Raw genomic sequence first — 18,737 nt, forward strand, 5'->3', positions numbered from 1 at the left:
CTCTTTCGTACCGTCTGCAATTTGTCCGCAGGATGAACTGCAAGAGGGGGAACCAATGAGAGACTCGCTGGAGGTGTTTGGTCGGGCACATGTCACTCTCATTTCCCATCGCGAAGAAGAATTCACCAGAGGTTCAGCCTGCCACCCCGGATCGACAATAGGGCGTGGAAGCCATCCAGCCGTGTTGCGTCCCACTCACAAAAAAGCGACTTGGGAAATGGAGCTCAGGGGCACTGCACTTCCCAAACCTGCAGAGTTCTAAACGATAACTATCGCCCCAAAATATATTGAGGTGAGGCTACGAAGAGGCGCTGAACGCAAGGCAGAACTGCAGGAAACGGATGTCAACGGGTACATCGGAAAGGCGCCGAGAGCACATGAAAAGCGCCAGAACGTGGACCATGATGCGGTTGGCCAAAAAGGGCGTATGCGTTTTTTCATGAATATATTCAGGAAAAAACGCATACGCCCTTTTTGGCCAACCAAGCAACCTGGGAGAGCAAATCAGCACTACAAAGAAATCTCTCGCCCCCCCCTGGGGCAAAAGGGCCAGGCGAAAAAAGTCTAAAAACCAGAAAGGCAGGACAGCCCACGGAGTCAAGGGAGCCTTGTTAAGCTGATGGGCGGGATGTCAATGGCCAACAGCCAATCTTCACAAGTGTATCCTCTTTCCCAAACCATGGAAAACACAGAACCACAGAGCATAGGGCACTTCCACACATGGGCGTTGACCTTAGGCATATGAAAAAATCAACCAGACACAGGGACCCCAAAGTTGAGGGCTGCTGTCTTGACAAGAACCTCCACTCCGGTACACGTTTCATATCCCAGGAAAGAGCCAAGTGGACAAAGACGAGTGGACAAGTGGACAAAGACAAGTGGACAAGTGGACAAGTGGTGCTACGTAGGTCCAATGGAGTGTCACTCAGCCATGAAATCCACGTCATGAGGCTGGTAGCAGCATCCTGAGTGGATTTAGGTACGATCATCCTCAGTGAAATAAGTCCCACAAAAAAAGAAACTTATGATATCACTTATCGAGGGAATGTAAAAATCGCTCGCCATGAACGGAATCCCCAAACAGAACAGAGTCACGCTTTTAGAAAACACACTTATGCCTGCTTCAGGGGAAAGGTGAGGTGGGGTGTCGCATAGAACTCGAGCTTTTAATGAGCACAGATACCCTTCCGAAAACCGAATATGGAATGGACACGACCTACTCCTTGCTCAATCAACTGGACTCACCAGACCCTGTTCATCGCACAAGTATCTATCCGACTAGTAAGCATCTTAAAAGCTAAGTCTTGATATCTCTGTGTAAGTGCATCAAGTGTGTGTAAAGCGGCCTAAAACCAGCAGGGAAAATCAGCTCAGACCCATTCTGAGGATACATTTCCAACATAAAGAAGAAACAAGCAGGGCAAAACAGAGAGAAATTCTTCCAAAATGCGTTCAGGGACTGGCATGCAACCAGGATTGACCACATCTACAGCCCCAGCGGCAGAAGACATAAGGCTGGACACTCTTGGGGCTGAGACGATTGGTGAGGTTGGGAAAGCAAATGCAGACCCTTGAAAGGAATCCTGCGTGCTCCCCATTCCATGGGTCCCAACTCTCCAGGTTCAACGCAATCTTCCGACAGCGAAAGCACTCATTGGAAACCCAGCGGATGCTACACCGTGGGATCGGGAAAGCTTTCTGAAACTCACCTCAGTTTTCATCTCCTGGTGCTCGTGTTCTCCATTCAGGCCCCCTTACTAACAATCTCCCCACTTGGAGACTCGGCGCCTTTCCATGCCTCTTTCGTACCGTCTGCAATTTGTCCGCAGGATGAACTGCAAGAGGGGGAACCAATGAGAGACTCGCTGGAGGTGTTTGGTCGGGCACATGTCACTCTCATTTCCCATCACGAAGAAGAATTCACCAGAGGTTCAGCCTGCCACCGCGGATCGACAAGAGGGCGTGAAGCCATCCAGCCGTGTTGCGTCCCACTCACAAAAAAGCGACTTGGGAAATGGAGCTCAGGGGCACTGCACTTCCCAAACCTGCAGAGTTCTAAACGATAACTATCGCCCCAAAATATATTGAGGTCAGGCTACGAAGAGGCGTTGAACGCAAGGCAGAATTGCAGGAAACGGATGTCAACGGGTACATCGGAATGGCCCCGATAGCACATGAAAAGCGCCAGAACGTGGACAATGATGCGGTTGGCCAAAAAGGGCGTATGCGTTTTTTCCTGAATATATTCAGGAAAAAACGCATACGCCCTTTTTGGCCAACCAAGCAACCTGGGAGAGCAAATCAGCACTACAAAGAAATCTCTCGCCCCCCCACCCCGGGGCAAAAGGGCCAGGCGAAAAAAGTCTAAAAACCAGAAAGGCAGGACAGCCCACGGACTCAAGGGAGCCTTGTTAAGCTGATGGGCGGGATGTCAATGGCCAACAGCCAATCTTCACAAGTGTATCCTCTTTCCCAAACCATGTAAAACACAGAACCACAGAGCATAGGGCACTTCCACACATGGGCGTTGACCTTGGGAAAATGAAAAAATCAACCAGACACAGGGACCCCAAAGTTGAGGGCTGCTGTCTTGACAAGAACCTCCACTCCGGTACACGTTTCATATCCCAGGAAAGAGCCAAGTGGACAAAGACGAGTGGACAAGTGGACAAAGACAAGTGGACAAGTGGACAAGTGGTGCTACGTAGGTCCAATGGAGTGTCACTCAGCCATGAAATCCACGTCATGAGGCTGGTAGCAGCATCCTGAGTGGATTTAGGTACGATCATCCTCAGTGAAATAAGTCCCACAAAAAAAGAAACTTATGATATCACTTATCGAGGGAATGTAAAAATCGCTCGCCATGAACGGAATCCCCAAACAGAACAGAGTCACGCTTTTAGAAAACACACTTATGCCTGCTTCAGGGGAAAGGTGAGGTGGGGTGACGCATAAAACTCGAGTTTGAAATGAGCACACATACCCTTCCGAAAACCGAATATGGAATGGACACGACCTACTCCTTGCTCAATCAACTGGACTCACCAGACCCTGTTCATCGCACAAGTATCTATCCGACTAGTAAGCATCTTAAAAGCTAAGTCTTGATATCTCTGTGTAAGTGCATCAAGTGTGTGTAAAGCGGCCTAAAAACAGCAGGGAAAATCAGCTCAGACCCATTCTGAGGATACATTTCCAACACAAAGAAGAAACAAGCAGGGCAAAACAGAGAGAAATTCTTCCAAAATGCGTTCAGGGACTGGCATGCAACCAGGATTGACCACATCTACAGCCCCAGCGGCAGAAGACATAAGGCTGGACACTCTTGGGGCTGAGACGATTGGTGAGGTTGGGAAAGCAAATGCAGACCCTTGAAAGGAATCCTGCGTGCTCCCCATTCCATGGGTCCCAACTCTCAAGGTTCAACGCAATCTTCCGACAGCGAAAGCACTCATTGGAAACCCAGCGGATGCTACACCGTGGGTTCGGGAAAGCTTTCTGAAGCTAACCTCAATTTTCATCTCCTGGTGCTCGTGTTCTCCATTCAGGCCCCCTTACTAACAATCTCCCCACTTGGAGACTCGGCGCCTTTCCATGCCTCTTTCGTACCGTCTGCAATTTGTCCGCAGGATGAACTGCAAGAGGGGGAACCAATGAGAGACTCGCTGGAGGTGTTTGGTCGGGCACATGTCACTCTCATTTCCCATCACGAAGAAGAATTCACCAGAGGTTCAGCCTGCCACCGCGGATCGACAATAGGGCGTGAAGCCATCCAGCCGTGTTGCGTCCCACTCACAAAAAAGCGACTTGGGAAATGGAGCTCAGGGGCACTGCACTTCCCAAACCTGCAGAGTTCTAAACGATAACTATCGCCCCAAAATATATTGAGGTCAGGCTACGAAGAGGGGTTGAACGCAAGGCAGAATTGCAGGAAACGGATGTCAACGGGTACATCGGAATGGCCCCGATAGCACATGAAAAGCGCCAGAAGGTGGACAATGATGCGGTTGGCCAAAAAGGGCGTATGCGATTTTCCTGAATATATTCAGGAAAAAACGCATACGCCCTTTTTGGCCAACCAAGCAACCTGGGAGAGCAAATCAGCACTACAAAGAAATCTCTCGCCCCTCCCGGGGCAAAAGGGCCATGCGAAAAAAGTCTAAAAACCAGAAAGGCAGGACAGCCCACGGAGTCAAGGGAGCCTTGTTAAGCTGATGGGCGGGATGTCAATGGCCAACAGCCAATCTTCACAAGTGTATCCTCTTTCCCAAACCATGTAAAACACAGAACCACAGAGCATAGTGCACTTCCACACATGGGCGTTGACCTTGGGAAAATGAAAAAATCAACCAGACACAGGGACCCCAATGTTGAGGGCTGCTGTCTTGACAAGAACCTCCACTCCGGTACACGTTTCATATCCCAGGAAAGAGCCAAGTGGACAAAGACAAGTGGACAAGTGGACAAAGACAAGTGAACAAGTGGACAAGTGGTGCTACGTAGGTCCAATGGAGTGTCACTCAGCCATGAAATCCACGTCATGAGGCTGGTAGCAGCATCCTGAGTGGATTTAGGTACGATCATCCTCAGTGAAATAAGTCCCACAAAAAAAGAAACTTATGATATCACTTATCGAAGGAATGTAAAAATCGCTCCCCATGAACGGAATCCCCAAACAGAACAGAGTCACGCTTTTAGAAAACACACTTATGCCTGCTTCAGGGGAAAGGTGAGGTGGGGTGACGCATAAAACTCGAGTTTGAAATGAGCACAGATACCCTTCCGAAAACCGAATATGGAATGGACACGACCTACTCCTTGCTCAATCAACTGGACTCACCAGACCCTGTTCATCGCACAAGTATCTATCCGACTAGTAAGCATCTTAAAAGCTAAGTCTTGATATCTCTGTGTAAGTGCATCAAGTGTGTGTAAAGCGGCCTAAAACCAGCAGTGAAAATCAGCTCAGACCCATTCCGAGGATACATTTCCAACATAAAGAAGAAACAAGCAGGGCAAAACAGAGAGAAATTCTTCCAAAATGCGTTCAGGGACTGGCATGCAACCAGGATTGACCACATCTACAGCCCCAGCGGCGGAAGACATAAGGCTGGACACTCTTGGGGCTGAGACGATTGGTGAGGTTGGGAAAGCAAATGCAGACCCTTGAAAGGAATCCTGCGTGCTCCCCATTCCATGGGTCCCAACTCTCCAGGTTCAACGCAATCTTCCGACAGCGAAAGCACTCATTGGAAACCCAGCGGATGCTACACCGTGGGATCGGGAAAGCTTTCTGAAACTCACCTCAGTTTTCATCTCCTGGTGCTCGTGTTCTCCATTCAGGCCCCCTTACTAACAATCTCCCCACTTGGAGACTCGGCGCCTTTCCATTCCTCTTTCGTACCGTCTGCAATTTGTCCGCAGGATGAACTGCAAGAGGGGGAACCAATGAGAGACTCGCTGGAGGTGTTTGGTCGGGCACATGTCACTCTCATTTCCCATCACGAAGAAGAATTCACCAGAGGTTCAGCCTGCCACCGCGGATCGACAATAGGGCGTGAAGCCATCCAGCCGTGTTGCGTCCCACTCACAAAAAAGCGACTTGGGAAATGGAGCTCAGGGGCACTGCACTTCCCAAACCTGCAGAGTTCTGAACGATAACTATCGCCCCAAAATATATTGAGGTCAGGCTACGAAGAGGGGTTGAACGCAAGGCACAATTTCAGGAAACGGATGTCAACGGGTACATCGGAATGGCCCCGATAGCACATGAAAAGCGCCAGAACGTGGACAATGATGCGGTTGGCCAAAAAGGGCGTATGCGTTTTTTCCTGAATATATTCAGGAAAAAACGCATACGCCCTTTTTGGCCAACCAAGCAACCTGGGAGAGCAAATCAGCACTACAAAGAAATCTCTCGCCCCCCCCGGGGCAAAAGGGCCATGCGAAAAAAGTCTAAAAACCAGAAAGGCAGGACAGCCCACGGAGTCAAGGGAGCCTTGTTAAGCTGATGGGCGGGATGTCAATGGCCAACAGCCAATCTTCACAAGTGTATCCTCTTTCCCAAACCATGTAAAACACAGAACCACAGAGCATAGGGCACTTCCACACATGGGCGTTGACCTTGGGAAAATGAAAAAATCAACCAGACACAGGGACCCCAAAGTTGAGGGCTGCTGTCTTGACAAGAACCTCCACTCCGGTACACGTTTCATATCCCAGGAAAGAGCCAAGTGGACAAAGACGAGTGGACAAGTGGACAAGTGGTGCTACGTAGGTCCAATGGAGTGTCACTCAGCCATGAAATCCACGTCATGAGGCTGGTAGCAGCATCCTGAGTGGATTTAGGTACGATCATCCTCAGTGAAATAAGTCCCACAAAAAAAGAAACTTATGATATCACTTATCGAGGGAATGTAAAAATCGCTCGCCATGAACGGAATCCCCAAACAGAACAGAGTCACGCTTTTAGAAAACACACTTATGCCTGCTTCAGGGGAAAGGTGAGGTGGGGTGACGCATAAAACTCGAGTTTGAAATGAGCACACATACCCTTCCGAAAACCGAATATGGAATGGACACGACCTACTCCTTGCTCAATCAACTGGACTCACCAGACCCTGTTCATCCCACAAGTATCTATCCGACTAGTAAGCATCTTAAAAGCTAAGTCTTGATATCTCTGTGTAAGTGCATCAAGTGTGTGTAAAACGGCCTAAAACCAGCAGGGAAAATCAGCTCAGACCCATTCTGAGGATACATTTCCAACATAAAGAAGAAACAAGCAGGGCAAAACAGAGAGAAATTCTTCCAAAATGCGTTCAGGGACTGGCATGCAACCAGGATTGACCACATCTACAGCCCCAGCGGCGGAAGACATAAGGCTGGACAATCTTGGGGCTGAGACGATTGGTGAGGTTGGGAAAGCAAATGCAGACCCTTGAAAGGAATCCTGCATGCTCCCCATTCCATGGGTCCCAACTCTCCAGGTTCAACGCAATCTTCCGACAGCGAAAGCACTCATTGGAAACCCAGCGGATGCTACACCGTGGGATCGGGAAAGCTTTCTGAAACTCACCTCAGTTTTCATCTCCTGGTGCTCGTGTTCTCCATTCAGGCCCCCTTACTAACAATCTCCCCACTTGGAGACTCGGCGCCTTTCCATGCCTCTTTCGTACCGTCTGCAATTTGTCCGCAGGATGAACTGCAAGAGGGGGAACCAATGAGAGACTCGCTGGAGGTGTTTGGTCGGGCACATGTCACTCTCATTTCCCATCACGAAGAAGAATTCACCAGAGGTTCAGCCTGCCACCGCGGATCGACAATAGGGCGTGAAGCCATCCAGCCGTGTTGCGTCCCACTCACAAAAAAGCGACTTGGGAAATGGAGCTCAGGGGCACTGCACTTCCCAAACCTGCAGAGTTCTAAACGATAACTATCGCCCCAAAATATATTGAGGTCAGGCTACGAAGAGGCGTTGAACGCAAGGCAGAATTGCAGGAAACGGATGTCAACGGGTACATCGGAATGGCCCCGATAGCACATGAAAAGCGCCAGAACGTGGACAATGATGCGGTTGGCCAAAAAGGGCGTATGCGTTTTTTCCTGAATATATTCAGGAAAAAACGCATACGCCCTTTTTGGCCAACCAAGCAACCTGGGAGAGCAAATCAGCACTACAAAGAAATCTCTCGCCCCCCCCTGGGGCAAAAGGGCCAGGCGAAAAAAGTCTAAAAACCAGAAAGGCAGGATAGCCCACGGAGTCAAGGGAGCCTTGTTAAGCTGATGGGCGGGATGTCAATGGCCAACAGCCAATCTTCACAAGTGTATCCTCTTTCCCAAACCATGTAAAACACAGAACCACAGAGCATAGGGCACTTCCACACATGGGCGTTGACCCTAGGCATATGAAAAAATCAACCAGACACAGGGACCCCAAAGTTGAGGGCTGCTGTCTTGACAAGAACCTCCACTCCGGTACACGTTTCATATCCCAGGAAAGAGCCAAGTGGACAAAGACGAGTGGACAAGTGGACAAAGACAAGTGGACAAGTGGTCCTACGTAGGTCCAATGGAGTGTCACTCAGCCATGAAATCCACGTCATGAGGATGGTAGCAGCATCCTGAGTGGATTTAGGTACGATCATCCTCAGTGAAATAAGTCCCACAAAAAAAGAAACTTATGATATCACTTATCGAGGGAATGTAAAAATCGCTCCCCATGAACGGAATCCCCAAACAGAACAGAGTCACGCTTTTAGAAAACACACTTATGCCTGCTTCAGGGGAAAGGTGAGGTGGGGTGACGCATAAAACTCGAGTTTGAAATGAGCACACATACCCTTCCGAAAACCGAATATGGAATGGACACGACCTACTCCTTGCTCAATCAACTGGACTCACCAGACCCTGTTCATCGCACAAGTATCTATCCGACTAGTAAGCATCTTAAAAGCTAAGTCTTGATATCTCTGTGTAAGTGCATCAAGTGTGTGTAAAGCGGCCTAAAACCAGCAGGGAAAATCAGCTCAGACCCATTCTGAGGATACATTTCCAACATAAAGAAGAAACAAGCAGGGCAAAACAGAGAGAAATTCTTCCAAAATGCGTTCAGGGACTGGCATGCAACCAGGATTGACCACATCTACAGCCCCAGCGGCAGAAGACATAAGGCTGGACAGTCTTGGGGCTGAGACGATTGGTGAGGTTGGGAAAGCAAATGCAGACCCTTGAAAGGAATCCTGCGTGCTCCCCATTCCATGGTTCCCAACTCTCCAGGTTCAACGCAATCTTCCGACAGCGAAAGCACTCATTGGAAACCCAGCGGATGCTACACCGTGGGATCGGGAAAGCTTTCTGAAACTCACCTCAGTTTTCATCTCCTGGTGCTCGTGTTCTCCATTCAGGCCCCCTTACTAACAATCTCCCCACTTGGAGACTCGGCGCCTTTCCATGCCTCTTTCGTACCGTCTGCAATTTGTCCGCAGGATGAACTGCAAGAGGGGGAACCAATGAGAGACTCGCTGGAGGTGTTTGGTCGGGCACATGTCACTCTCATTTCCCATCGCGAAGAAGAATTCACCAGAGGTTCAGCCTGCCACCCCGGATCGACAATAGGGCGTGGAAGCCATCCAGCCGTGTTGCGTCCCACTCACAAAAAAGCGACTTGGGAAATGGAGCTCAGGGGCACTGCACTTCCCAAACCTGCAGAGTTCTAAACGATAACTATCGCCCCAAAATATATTGAGGTCAGGCTACGAAGAGGCGTTGAACGCAAGGCAGAATTGCAGGAAACGGATGTCAACGGGTACATCGGAATGGCCCCGATAGCACATGAAAAGCGCCAGAACGTGGACAATGATGCGGTTGGCCAAAAAGGGCGTATGCGTTTTTTCCTGAATATATTCAGGAAAAAACGCATACGCCCTTTTTGGCCAACCAAGCAACCTGGGAGAGCAAATCAGCACTACAAAGAAATCTCTCGCCCCCCCCCGGGGCAAAAGGGCCAGGCGAAAAAAGTCTAAAAACCAGAAAGGCAGGACAGCCCACGGAGTCAAGGGAGCCTTGTTAAGCTGATGGGCGGGATGTCAATGGCCAACAGCCAATCTTCACAAGTGTATCCTCTTTCCCAAACCATGTAAAACACAGAACCACAGAGCATAGGGCACTTCCACACATGGGCGTTGACCTTGGGAAAATGAAAAAATCAACCAGACACAGGGACCCCAAAGTTGAGGGCTGCTGTCTTGACAAGAACCTCCACTCCGGTACACGTTTCATATCCCAGGAAAGAGCCAAGTGGACAAAGACGAGTGGACAAGTGGACAAATACAAGTGGACAAGTGGACAAGTGGTGCTACGTAGGTCCAATGGAGTGTCACTCAGCCATGAAATCCACGTCATGAGGCTGGTAGCAGCATCCTGAGTGGATTTAGGTACGATCATCCTCAGTGAAATAAGTCCCACAAAAAAAGAAACTTATGATATCACTTATCGAGGGAATGTAAAAATCGCTCGCCATGAACGGAATCCCCAAACAGAACAGAGTCACGCTTTTAGAAAACACACTTATGCCTGCTTCAGGGGAAAGGTGAGGTGGGGTGACGCATAAAACTCGAGTTTGAAATGAGCACACATACCCTTCCGAAAACCGAATATGGAATGGACACGACCTACTCCTTGCTCAATCAACTGGACTCACCAGACCCTGTTCATCGCACAAGTATCTATCCGACTAGTAAGCATCTTAAAAGCTAAGTCTTGATATCTCTGTGTAAGTGCATCAAGTGTGTGTAAAGCGGCCTAAAACCAGCAGGGAAAATCAGCTCAGACCCATTCTGAGGATACATTTCCAACATAAAGAAGAAACCAGCAGGGCAAAACAGAGAGAAATTCTTCCAAAATGCGTTCAGGGACTGGCATGCAACCAGGATTGACCACATCTACAGCCCCAGCGGCAGAAGACATAAGGCTGGACACTCTTGGGGCTGAGACGATTGGTGAGGTTGGGAAAGCAAATGCAGACCCTTGAAAGGAATCCTGCGTGCTCCCCATTCCATGGGTCCCAACTCTCCAGGTTCAACGCAATCTTCCGACAGCGAAAGCACTCATTGGAAACCCAGCGGATGCTACACCGTGGGATCGGGAAAGCTTTCTGAAACTCACCTCAGTTTTCATCTCCTGGTGCTCGTGTTCTCCATTCAGGCCCCCTTACTAACAATCTCCCCACTTGGAGACTCGGCGCCTTTCCATGCCTCTTTCGTACCGTCTGCAATTTGTCCGCAGGATGAACTGCAAGAGGGGGAACCAATGAGAGACTCGCTGGAGGTGTTTGGTCGGGCACATGTCACTCTCATTTCCCATCACGAAGAAGAATTCACCAGAGGTTCAGCCTGCCACCGCGGATCGACAAGAGGGCGTGAAGCCATCCAGCCGTGTTGCGTCCCACTCACAAAAAAGCGACTTGGGAAATGGAGCTCAGGGGCACTGCACTTCCCAAACCTGCAGAGTTCTAAACGATAACTATCGCCCCAAAATATATTGAGGTCAGGCTACGAAGAGGCGTTGAACGCAAGGCAGAATTGCAGGAAACGGATGTCAACGGGTACATCGGAATGGCCCCGATAGCACATGAAAAGCGCCAGAACGTGGACAATGATGCGGTTGGCCAAAAAGGGCGTATGCGTTTTTTCCTGAATATATTCAGGAAAAAACGCATACGCCCTTTTTGGCCAACCAAGCAACCTGGGAGAGCAAATCAGCACTACAAAGAAATCTCTGGCCCCCCCCCCCGGGGCAAAAGGGCCAGGCGAAAAAAGTCTAAAAACCAGAAAGGCAGGACAGCCCACGGAGTCAAGGGAGCCTTGTTAAGCTGATGGGCGGGATGTCAATGGCCAACAGCCAATCTTCACAAGTGTATCCTCTTTCCCAAACCATGTAAAACACAGAACCACAGAGCATAGGGCACTTCCACACATGGGCGTTGACCTTGGGAAAATGAAAAAATCAACCAGACACAGGGACCCCAATGTTGAGGGCTGCTGTCTTGACAAGAACCTCCACTCCGGTACACGTTTCATATCCCAGGAAAGAGCCAAGTGGACAAAGACAAGTGGACAAGTGGACAAGTGGTGCTACGTAGGTCCAATGGAGTGTCACTCAGCCATGAAATCCACGTCATGAGGCTGGTAGCAGCATCCTGAGTGGATTTAGGTACGATCATCCTCAGTGAAATAAGTCCCACAAAAAAAGAAACTTATGATATCACTTATCGAGGGAATGTAAAAATCGCTCGCCATGAACGGAATCCCCAAACAGAACAGAGTCACGCTTTTAGAAAACACACTTATGCCTGCTTCAGGGGAAAGGTGAGGTGGGGTGACGCATAAAACTCGAGTTTGAAATGAGCACACATACCCTTCCGAAAACCGAATATGGAATGGACACGACCTACTCCTTGCTCAATCAACTGGACTCACCAGACCCTGTTCATCGCACAAGTATCTATCCGACTAGTAAGCATCTTAAAAGCTAAGTCTTGATATCTCTGTGTAAGTGCATCAAGTGTGTGTAAAGCGGCCTAAAAACAGCAGGGAAAATCAGCTCAGACCCATTCTGAGGATACATTTCCAACACAAAGAAGAAACAAGCAGGGCAAAACAGAGAGAAATTCTTCCAAAATGCGTTCAGGGACTGGCATGCAACCAGGATTGACCACATCTACAGCCCCAGCGGCAGAAGACATAAGGCTGGACACTCTTGGGGCTGAGACGATTGGTGAGGTTGGGAAAGCAAATGCAGACCCTTGAAAGGAATCCTGCGTGCTCCCCATTCCATGGGTCCCAACTCTCCAGGTTCAACGCAATCTTCCGACAGCGAAAGCACTCATTGGAAACCCAGCGGATGCTACACCGTGGGATCGGGAAAGCTTTCTGAAACTCACCTCAGTTTTCATCTCCTGGTGCTCGTGTTCTCCATTCAGGCCCCCTTACTAACAATCTCCCCACTTGGAGACTCGGCGCCTTTCCATGCCTCTTTCGTACCGTCTGCAATTTGTCCGCAGGATGAACTGCAAGAGGGGGAACCAATGAGAGACTCGCTGGAGGTGTTTGGTCGGGCACATGTCACTCTCATTTCCCATCACGAAGAAGAATTCACCAGAGGTTCAGCCTGCCACCGCGGATCGACAATAGGGCGTGAAGCCATCCAGCCGTGTTGCGTCCCACTCACAAAAAAGCGACTTGGGAAATGGAGCTCAGGGGCACTGCACTTCCCAAACCTGCAGAGTTCTAAACGATAACTATCGCCCCAAAATATATTGAGGTCAGGCTACGAAGAGGCGTTGAACGCAAGGCAGAATTGCAGGAAACGGATGTCAACGGGTACATCGGAATGGCCCCGATAGCACATGAAAAGCGCCAGAACGTGGACAATGATGCGGTTGGCCAAAAAGGGCGTACGCGTTTTTTCCTGAATATATTCAGGAAAAAACGCGTACGCCCTTTTTGGCCAACCAAGCAACCTGGGAGAGCAAATCAGCACTACAAAGAAATCTCTCGCCCCCCCCCCCCGGGGCAAAAGGGCCATGCGAAAAAAGTCTAAAAACCAGAAAGGCAGGACAGCCCACGGACTCAAGGGAGCCTTGTTAAGCTGATGGGCGGGATGTCAATGGCCAACAGCCAATCTTCACAAGTGTATCCTCTTTCCCAAACCATGTAAAACACAGAACCACAGAGCATAGGGCACTTCCACACATGGGCGTTGACCTTGGGAAAATGAAAAAATCAACCAGACACAGGGACCCCAAAGTTGAGGGCTGCTGTCTTGACAAGAACCTCCACTCCGGTACACGTTTCATATCCCAGGAAAGAGCCAAGTGGACAAAGACGAGTGGACAAGTGGACAAATACAAGTGGACAAGTGGACAAGTGGTGCTACGTAGGTCCAATGGAGTGTCACTCAGCCATGAAATCCACGTCATGAGGCTGGTAGCAGCATCCTGAGTGGATTTAGGTACGATCATCCTCAGTGAAATAAGTCCCACAAAAAAAGAAACTTATGATATCACTTATCGAGGGAATGTAAAAATCGCTCGCCATGAACGGAATCCCCAAACAGAACAGAGTCACGCTTTTAGAAAACACACTTATGCCTGCTTCAGGGGAAAGGTGAGGTGGGGTGACGCATAAAACTCGAGTTTGAAATGAGCACACATACCCTTCCGAAAACCGAATATGGAATGGACACGACCTACTCCTTGCTCAATCAACTGGACTCACCAGACCCTGTTCATCGCACAAGTATCTATCCGACTAGTAAGCATCTTAAAAGCTAAGTCTTGATATCTCTGTGTAAGTGCATCAAGTGTGTGTAAAGCGGCCTAAAACCAGCAGGGAAAATCAGCTCAGACCCATTCTGAGGATACATTTCCAACATAAAGAAGAAACCAGCAGGGCAAAACAGAGAGAACTTCTTCCAAAATGCGTTCAGGGACTGGCATGCAACCAGGATTGACCACATCTACAGCCCCAGCGGCAGAAGACATAAGGCTGGACACTCTTGGGGCTGAGACGATTGGTGAGGTTGGGAAAGCAAATGCAGACCCTTGAAAGGAATCCTGCGTGCTCCCCATTCCATGGGTCCCAACTCTCCAGGTTCAACGCAATCTTCCGACAGCGAAAGCACTCATTGGAAACCCAGCGGATGCTACACCGTGGGATCGGGAAAGCTTTCTGAAACTCACCTCAGTTTTCATCTCCTGGTGCTCGTGTTCTCCATTCAGGCCCCCTTACTAACAATCTCCCCACTTGGAGACTCGGCGCCTTTCCATGCCTCTTTCGTACCGTCTGCAATTTGTCCGCAGGATGAACTGCAAGAGGGGGAACCAATGAGAGACTCGCTGGAGGTGTTTGGTCGGGCACATGTCACTCTCATTTCCCATCACGAAGAAGAATTCACCAGAGGTTCAGCCTGCCACCGCGGATCGACAAGAGGGCGTGAAGCCATCCAGCCGTGTTGCGTCCCACTCACAAAAAAGCGACTTGGGAAATGGAGCTCAGGGGCACTGCACTTCCCAAACCTGCAGAGTTCTAAACGATAACTATCGCCCCAAAATATATTGAGGTCAGGCTACGAAGAGGCGTTGAACGCAAGGCAGAATTGCAGGAAACGGATGTCAACGGGTACATCGGAATGGCCCCGATAGCACATGAAAAGCGCCAGAACGTGGACAATGATGCGGTTGGCCAAAAAGGGCGTATGCGTTTTTTCCTGAATATATTCAGGAAAAAACGCATACGCCCTTTTTGGCCAACCAAGCAACCTGGGAGACCAAATCAGCACTACAAAGAAATCTCTCGCCCCCCCCCCCGGGGCAAAAGGGCCATGCGAAAAAAGTCTAAAAACCAGAAAGGCAGGACAGCCCACGGACTCAAGGGAGCCTTGTTAAGCTGATGGGCGGGATGTCAATGGCCAACAGCCAATCTTCACAAGTGTATCCTCTTTCCCAAACCATGTAAAACACAGAACCACAGAGCATAGGGCACTTCCACACATGGGCGTTGACCTTGGGAAAATGAAAAAATCAACCAGACACAGGGACCCCAAAGTTGAGGGCTGCTTTCTTGACAAGAACCTCCACTCCGGTACACATTTCATATCCCAGGAAAGACCCAAGTGGACAAAGACGAGTGGACAAGTGGACAAAGACAAGTGGACAAGTGGACAAGTGGTGCTACGGAGGTCCAATGGAGTGTCACTCAGCCATGAAATCCACGTCATGAGGCTGGTAGCAGCATCCTGAGTGGATTTAGGTACGATCATCCTCAGTGAAATAAGTCCCACAAAAAAAGAAACTTATGATATCACTTATCGAGGGAATGTAAAAATCGCTCGCCATGAACGGAATCCCCAAACAGAACAGAGTCACGCTTTTAGAAAACACACTTATGCCTGCTTCAGGGGAAAGGTGAGGTGGGGTGACGCATAAAACTCGAGTTTGAAATGAGCACACATACCCTTCCGAAAACCGAATATGGAATGGACACGACCTACTCCTTGCTCAATCAACTGGACTCACCAGACCCTGTTCATCGCACAAGTATCTATCCGACTAGTAAGCATCTTAAAAGCTAAGTCTTGATATCTCTGTGTAAGTGCATCAAGTGTGTGTAAAGCGGCCTAAAAACAGCAGGGAAAATCAGCTCAGACCCATTCTGAGGATACATTTCCAACACAAAGAAGAAACAAGCAGGGCAAAACAGAGAGAAATTCTTCCAAAATGCGTTCAGGGACTGGCATGCAACCAGGATTGACCACATCTACAGCCCCAGCGGCAGAAGACATAAGGCTGGACACTCTTGGGGCTGAGACGATTGGTGAGGTTGGGAAAGCAAATGCAGACCCTTGAAAGGAATCCTGCGTGCTCCCCATTCCATGGGTCCCAACTCTCCAGGTTCAACGCAATCTTCCGACAGCGAAAGCACTCATTGGAAACCCAGCGGATGCTACACCGTGGGATCGGGAAAGCTTTCTGAAACTCACCTCAGTTTTCATCTCCTGGTGCTCGTGTTCTCCATTCAGGCCCCCTTACTAACAATCTCCCCACTTGGAGACTCGGCGCCTTTCCATGCCTCTTTCGTACCGTCTGCAATTTGTCCGCAGGATGAACTGCAAGAGGGGGAACCAATGAGAGACTCGCTGGAGGTGTTTGGTCGGGCACATGTCACTCTCATTTCCCATCACGAAGAAGAATTCACCAGAGGTTCAGCCTGCCACCGCGGATCGACAATAGGGCGTGAAGCCATCCAGCCGTGTTGCGTCCCACTCACAAAAAAGCGACTTGGGAAATGGAGCTCAGGGGCACTGCACTTCCCAAACCTGCAGAGTTCTAAACGATAACTATCGCCCCAAAATATATTGAGGTCAGGCTACGAAGAGGCGTTGAACGCAAGGCAGAATTGCAGGAAACGGATGTCAACGGGTACATCGGAATGGCCCCGATAGCACATGAAAAGCGCCAGAACGTGGACAATGATGCGGTTGGCCAAAAAGGGCGTACGCGTTTTTTCCTGAATATATTCAGGAAAAAACGCGTACGCCCTTTTTGGCCAACCAAGCAACCTGGGAGAGCAAATCAGCACTACAAAGAAATCTCTCGCCCCCCCCCCCCCGGGGCAAAAGGGCCATGCGAAAAAAGTCTAAAAACCAGAAAGGCAGGACAGCCCACGGACTCAAGGGAGCCTTGTTAAGCTGATGGGCGGGATGTCAATGGCCAACAGCCAATCTTCACAAGTGTATCCTCTTTCCCAAACCATGTAAAACACAGAACCACAGAGCATAGGGCACTTCCACACATGGGCGTTGACCTTGGGAAAATGAAAAAATCAACCAGACACAGGGACCCCAAAGTTGAGGGCTGCTGTCTTGACAAGAACCTCCACTCCGGTACACGTTTCATATCCCAGGAAAGAGCCAAGTGGACAAAGACGAGTGGACAAGTGGACAAAGACAAGTGGACAAGTGGACAAGTGGTGCTACGTAGGTCCAATGGAGTGTCACTCAGCCATGAAATCCACGTCATGAGGCTGGTAGCAGCATCCTGAGTGGATTTAGGTACGATCATCCTCAGTGAAATAAGTCCCACAAAAAAAGAAACTTATGATATCACTTATCGAGGGAATGTAAAAATCGCTCGCCATGAACGGAATCCCCAAACAGAACAGAGTCACGCTTTTAGAAAACACACTTATGCCTGCTTCAGGGGAAAGGTGAGGTGGGGTGACGCATAAAACTCGAGTTTGAAATGAGCACACATACCCTTCCGAAAACCGAATATGGAATGGACACGACCTACTCCTTGCTCAATCAACTGGACTCACCAGACCCTGTTCATCGCACAAGTATCTATCCGACTAGTAAGCATCTTAAAAGCTAAGTCTTGATATCTCTGTGTAAGTGCATCAAGTGTGTGTAAAACGGCCTAAAACCAGCAGGGAAAATCAGCTCAGACCCATTCTGAGGATACATTTCCAACATAAAGAAGAAACAAGCAGGGCAAAACAGAGAGAAATTCTTCCAAAATGCGTTCAGGGACTGGCATGCAACCAGGATTGACCACGTCTACAGCCCCAGCGGCGGAAGACATAAGGCTGGACACTCTTGGGGCTGAGACGATTGGTGAGGTTGGGAAAGCAAATGCAGACCCTTGAAAGGAATCCTGCGTGCTCCCCATTCCATGGGTCCCAACTCTCCAGGTTCAACGCAATCTTCCGACAGCGAAAGCACTCATTGGAAACCCAGCGGATGCTACACCGTGGGATCGGGAAAGCTTTCTGAAACTCACCTCAGTTTTCATCTCCTGGTGCTCGTGTTCTCCATTCAGGCCCCCTTACTAACAATCTCCCCACTTGGAGACTCGGCGCCTTTCCATGCCTCTTTCGTACCGTCTGCAATTTGTCCGCAGGATGAACTGCAAGAGGGGGAACCAATGAGAGACTCGCTGGAGGTGTTTGGTCGGGCACATGTCACTCTCATTTCCCATCACGAAGAAGAATTCACCAGAGGTTCAGCCTGCCACCGCGGATCGACAAGAGGGCGTGAAGCCATCCAGCCGTGTTGCGTCCCACTCACAAAAAAGCGACTTGGGAAATGGAGCTCAGGGGCACTGCACTTCCCAAACCTGCAGAGTTCTAAACGATAACTATCGCCCCAAAATATATTGAGGTCAGGCTACGAAGAGGCGTTGAACGCAAGGCAGAATTGCAGGAAACGGATGTCAACGGGTACATCGGAATGGCCCCGATAGCACATGAAAAGCGCCAGAACGTGGACAATGATGCGGTTGGCCAAAAAGGGCGTATGCGTTTTTTCCTGAATATATTCAGGAAAAAACGCATACGCCCTTTTTGGCCAACCAAGCAACCTGGGAGAGCAAATCAGCACTACAAAGAAATCTCTCGCCCCCCCCCCCGGGGCAAAAGGGCCAGGCGAAAGAAGTCTAAAAACCAGAAAGGCAGGACAGCCCACGGAGTCAAGGGAGCCTTGTTAAGCTGATGGGCGGGATGTCAATGGCCAACAGCCAATCTTCACAAGTGTATCCTCTTTCCCAAACCATGTAAAACACAGAACCACAGAGCATAGGGCACTTCCACACATGGGCGTTGACCTTGGGAAAATGAAAAAATCAACCAGACACAGGGACCCCAATGTTGAGGGCTGCTGTCTTGACAAGAACCTCC

The sequence above is a fragment of the Kogia breviceps genome, chromosome 3, assembly GCF_026419965.1.
Source record: "Kogia breviceps isolate mKogBre1 chromosome 3, mKogBre1 haplotype 1, whole genome shotgun sequence".
Taxonomy (NCBI): Eukaryota; Metazoa; Chordata; class Mammalia; order Artiodactyla; family Physeteridae; genus Kogia; species Kogia breviceps.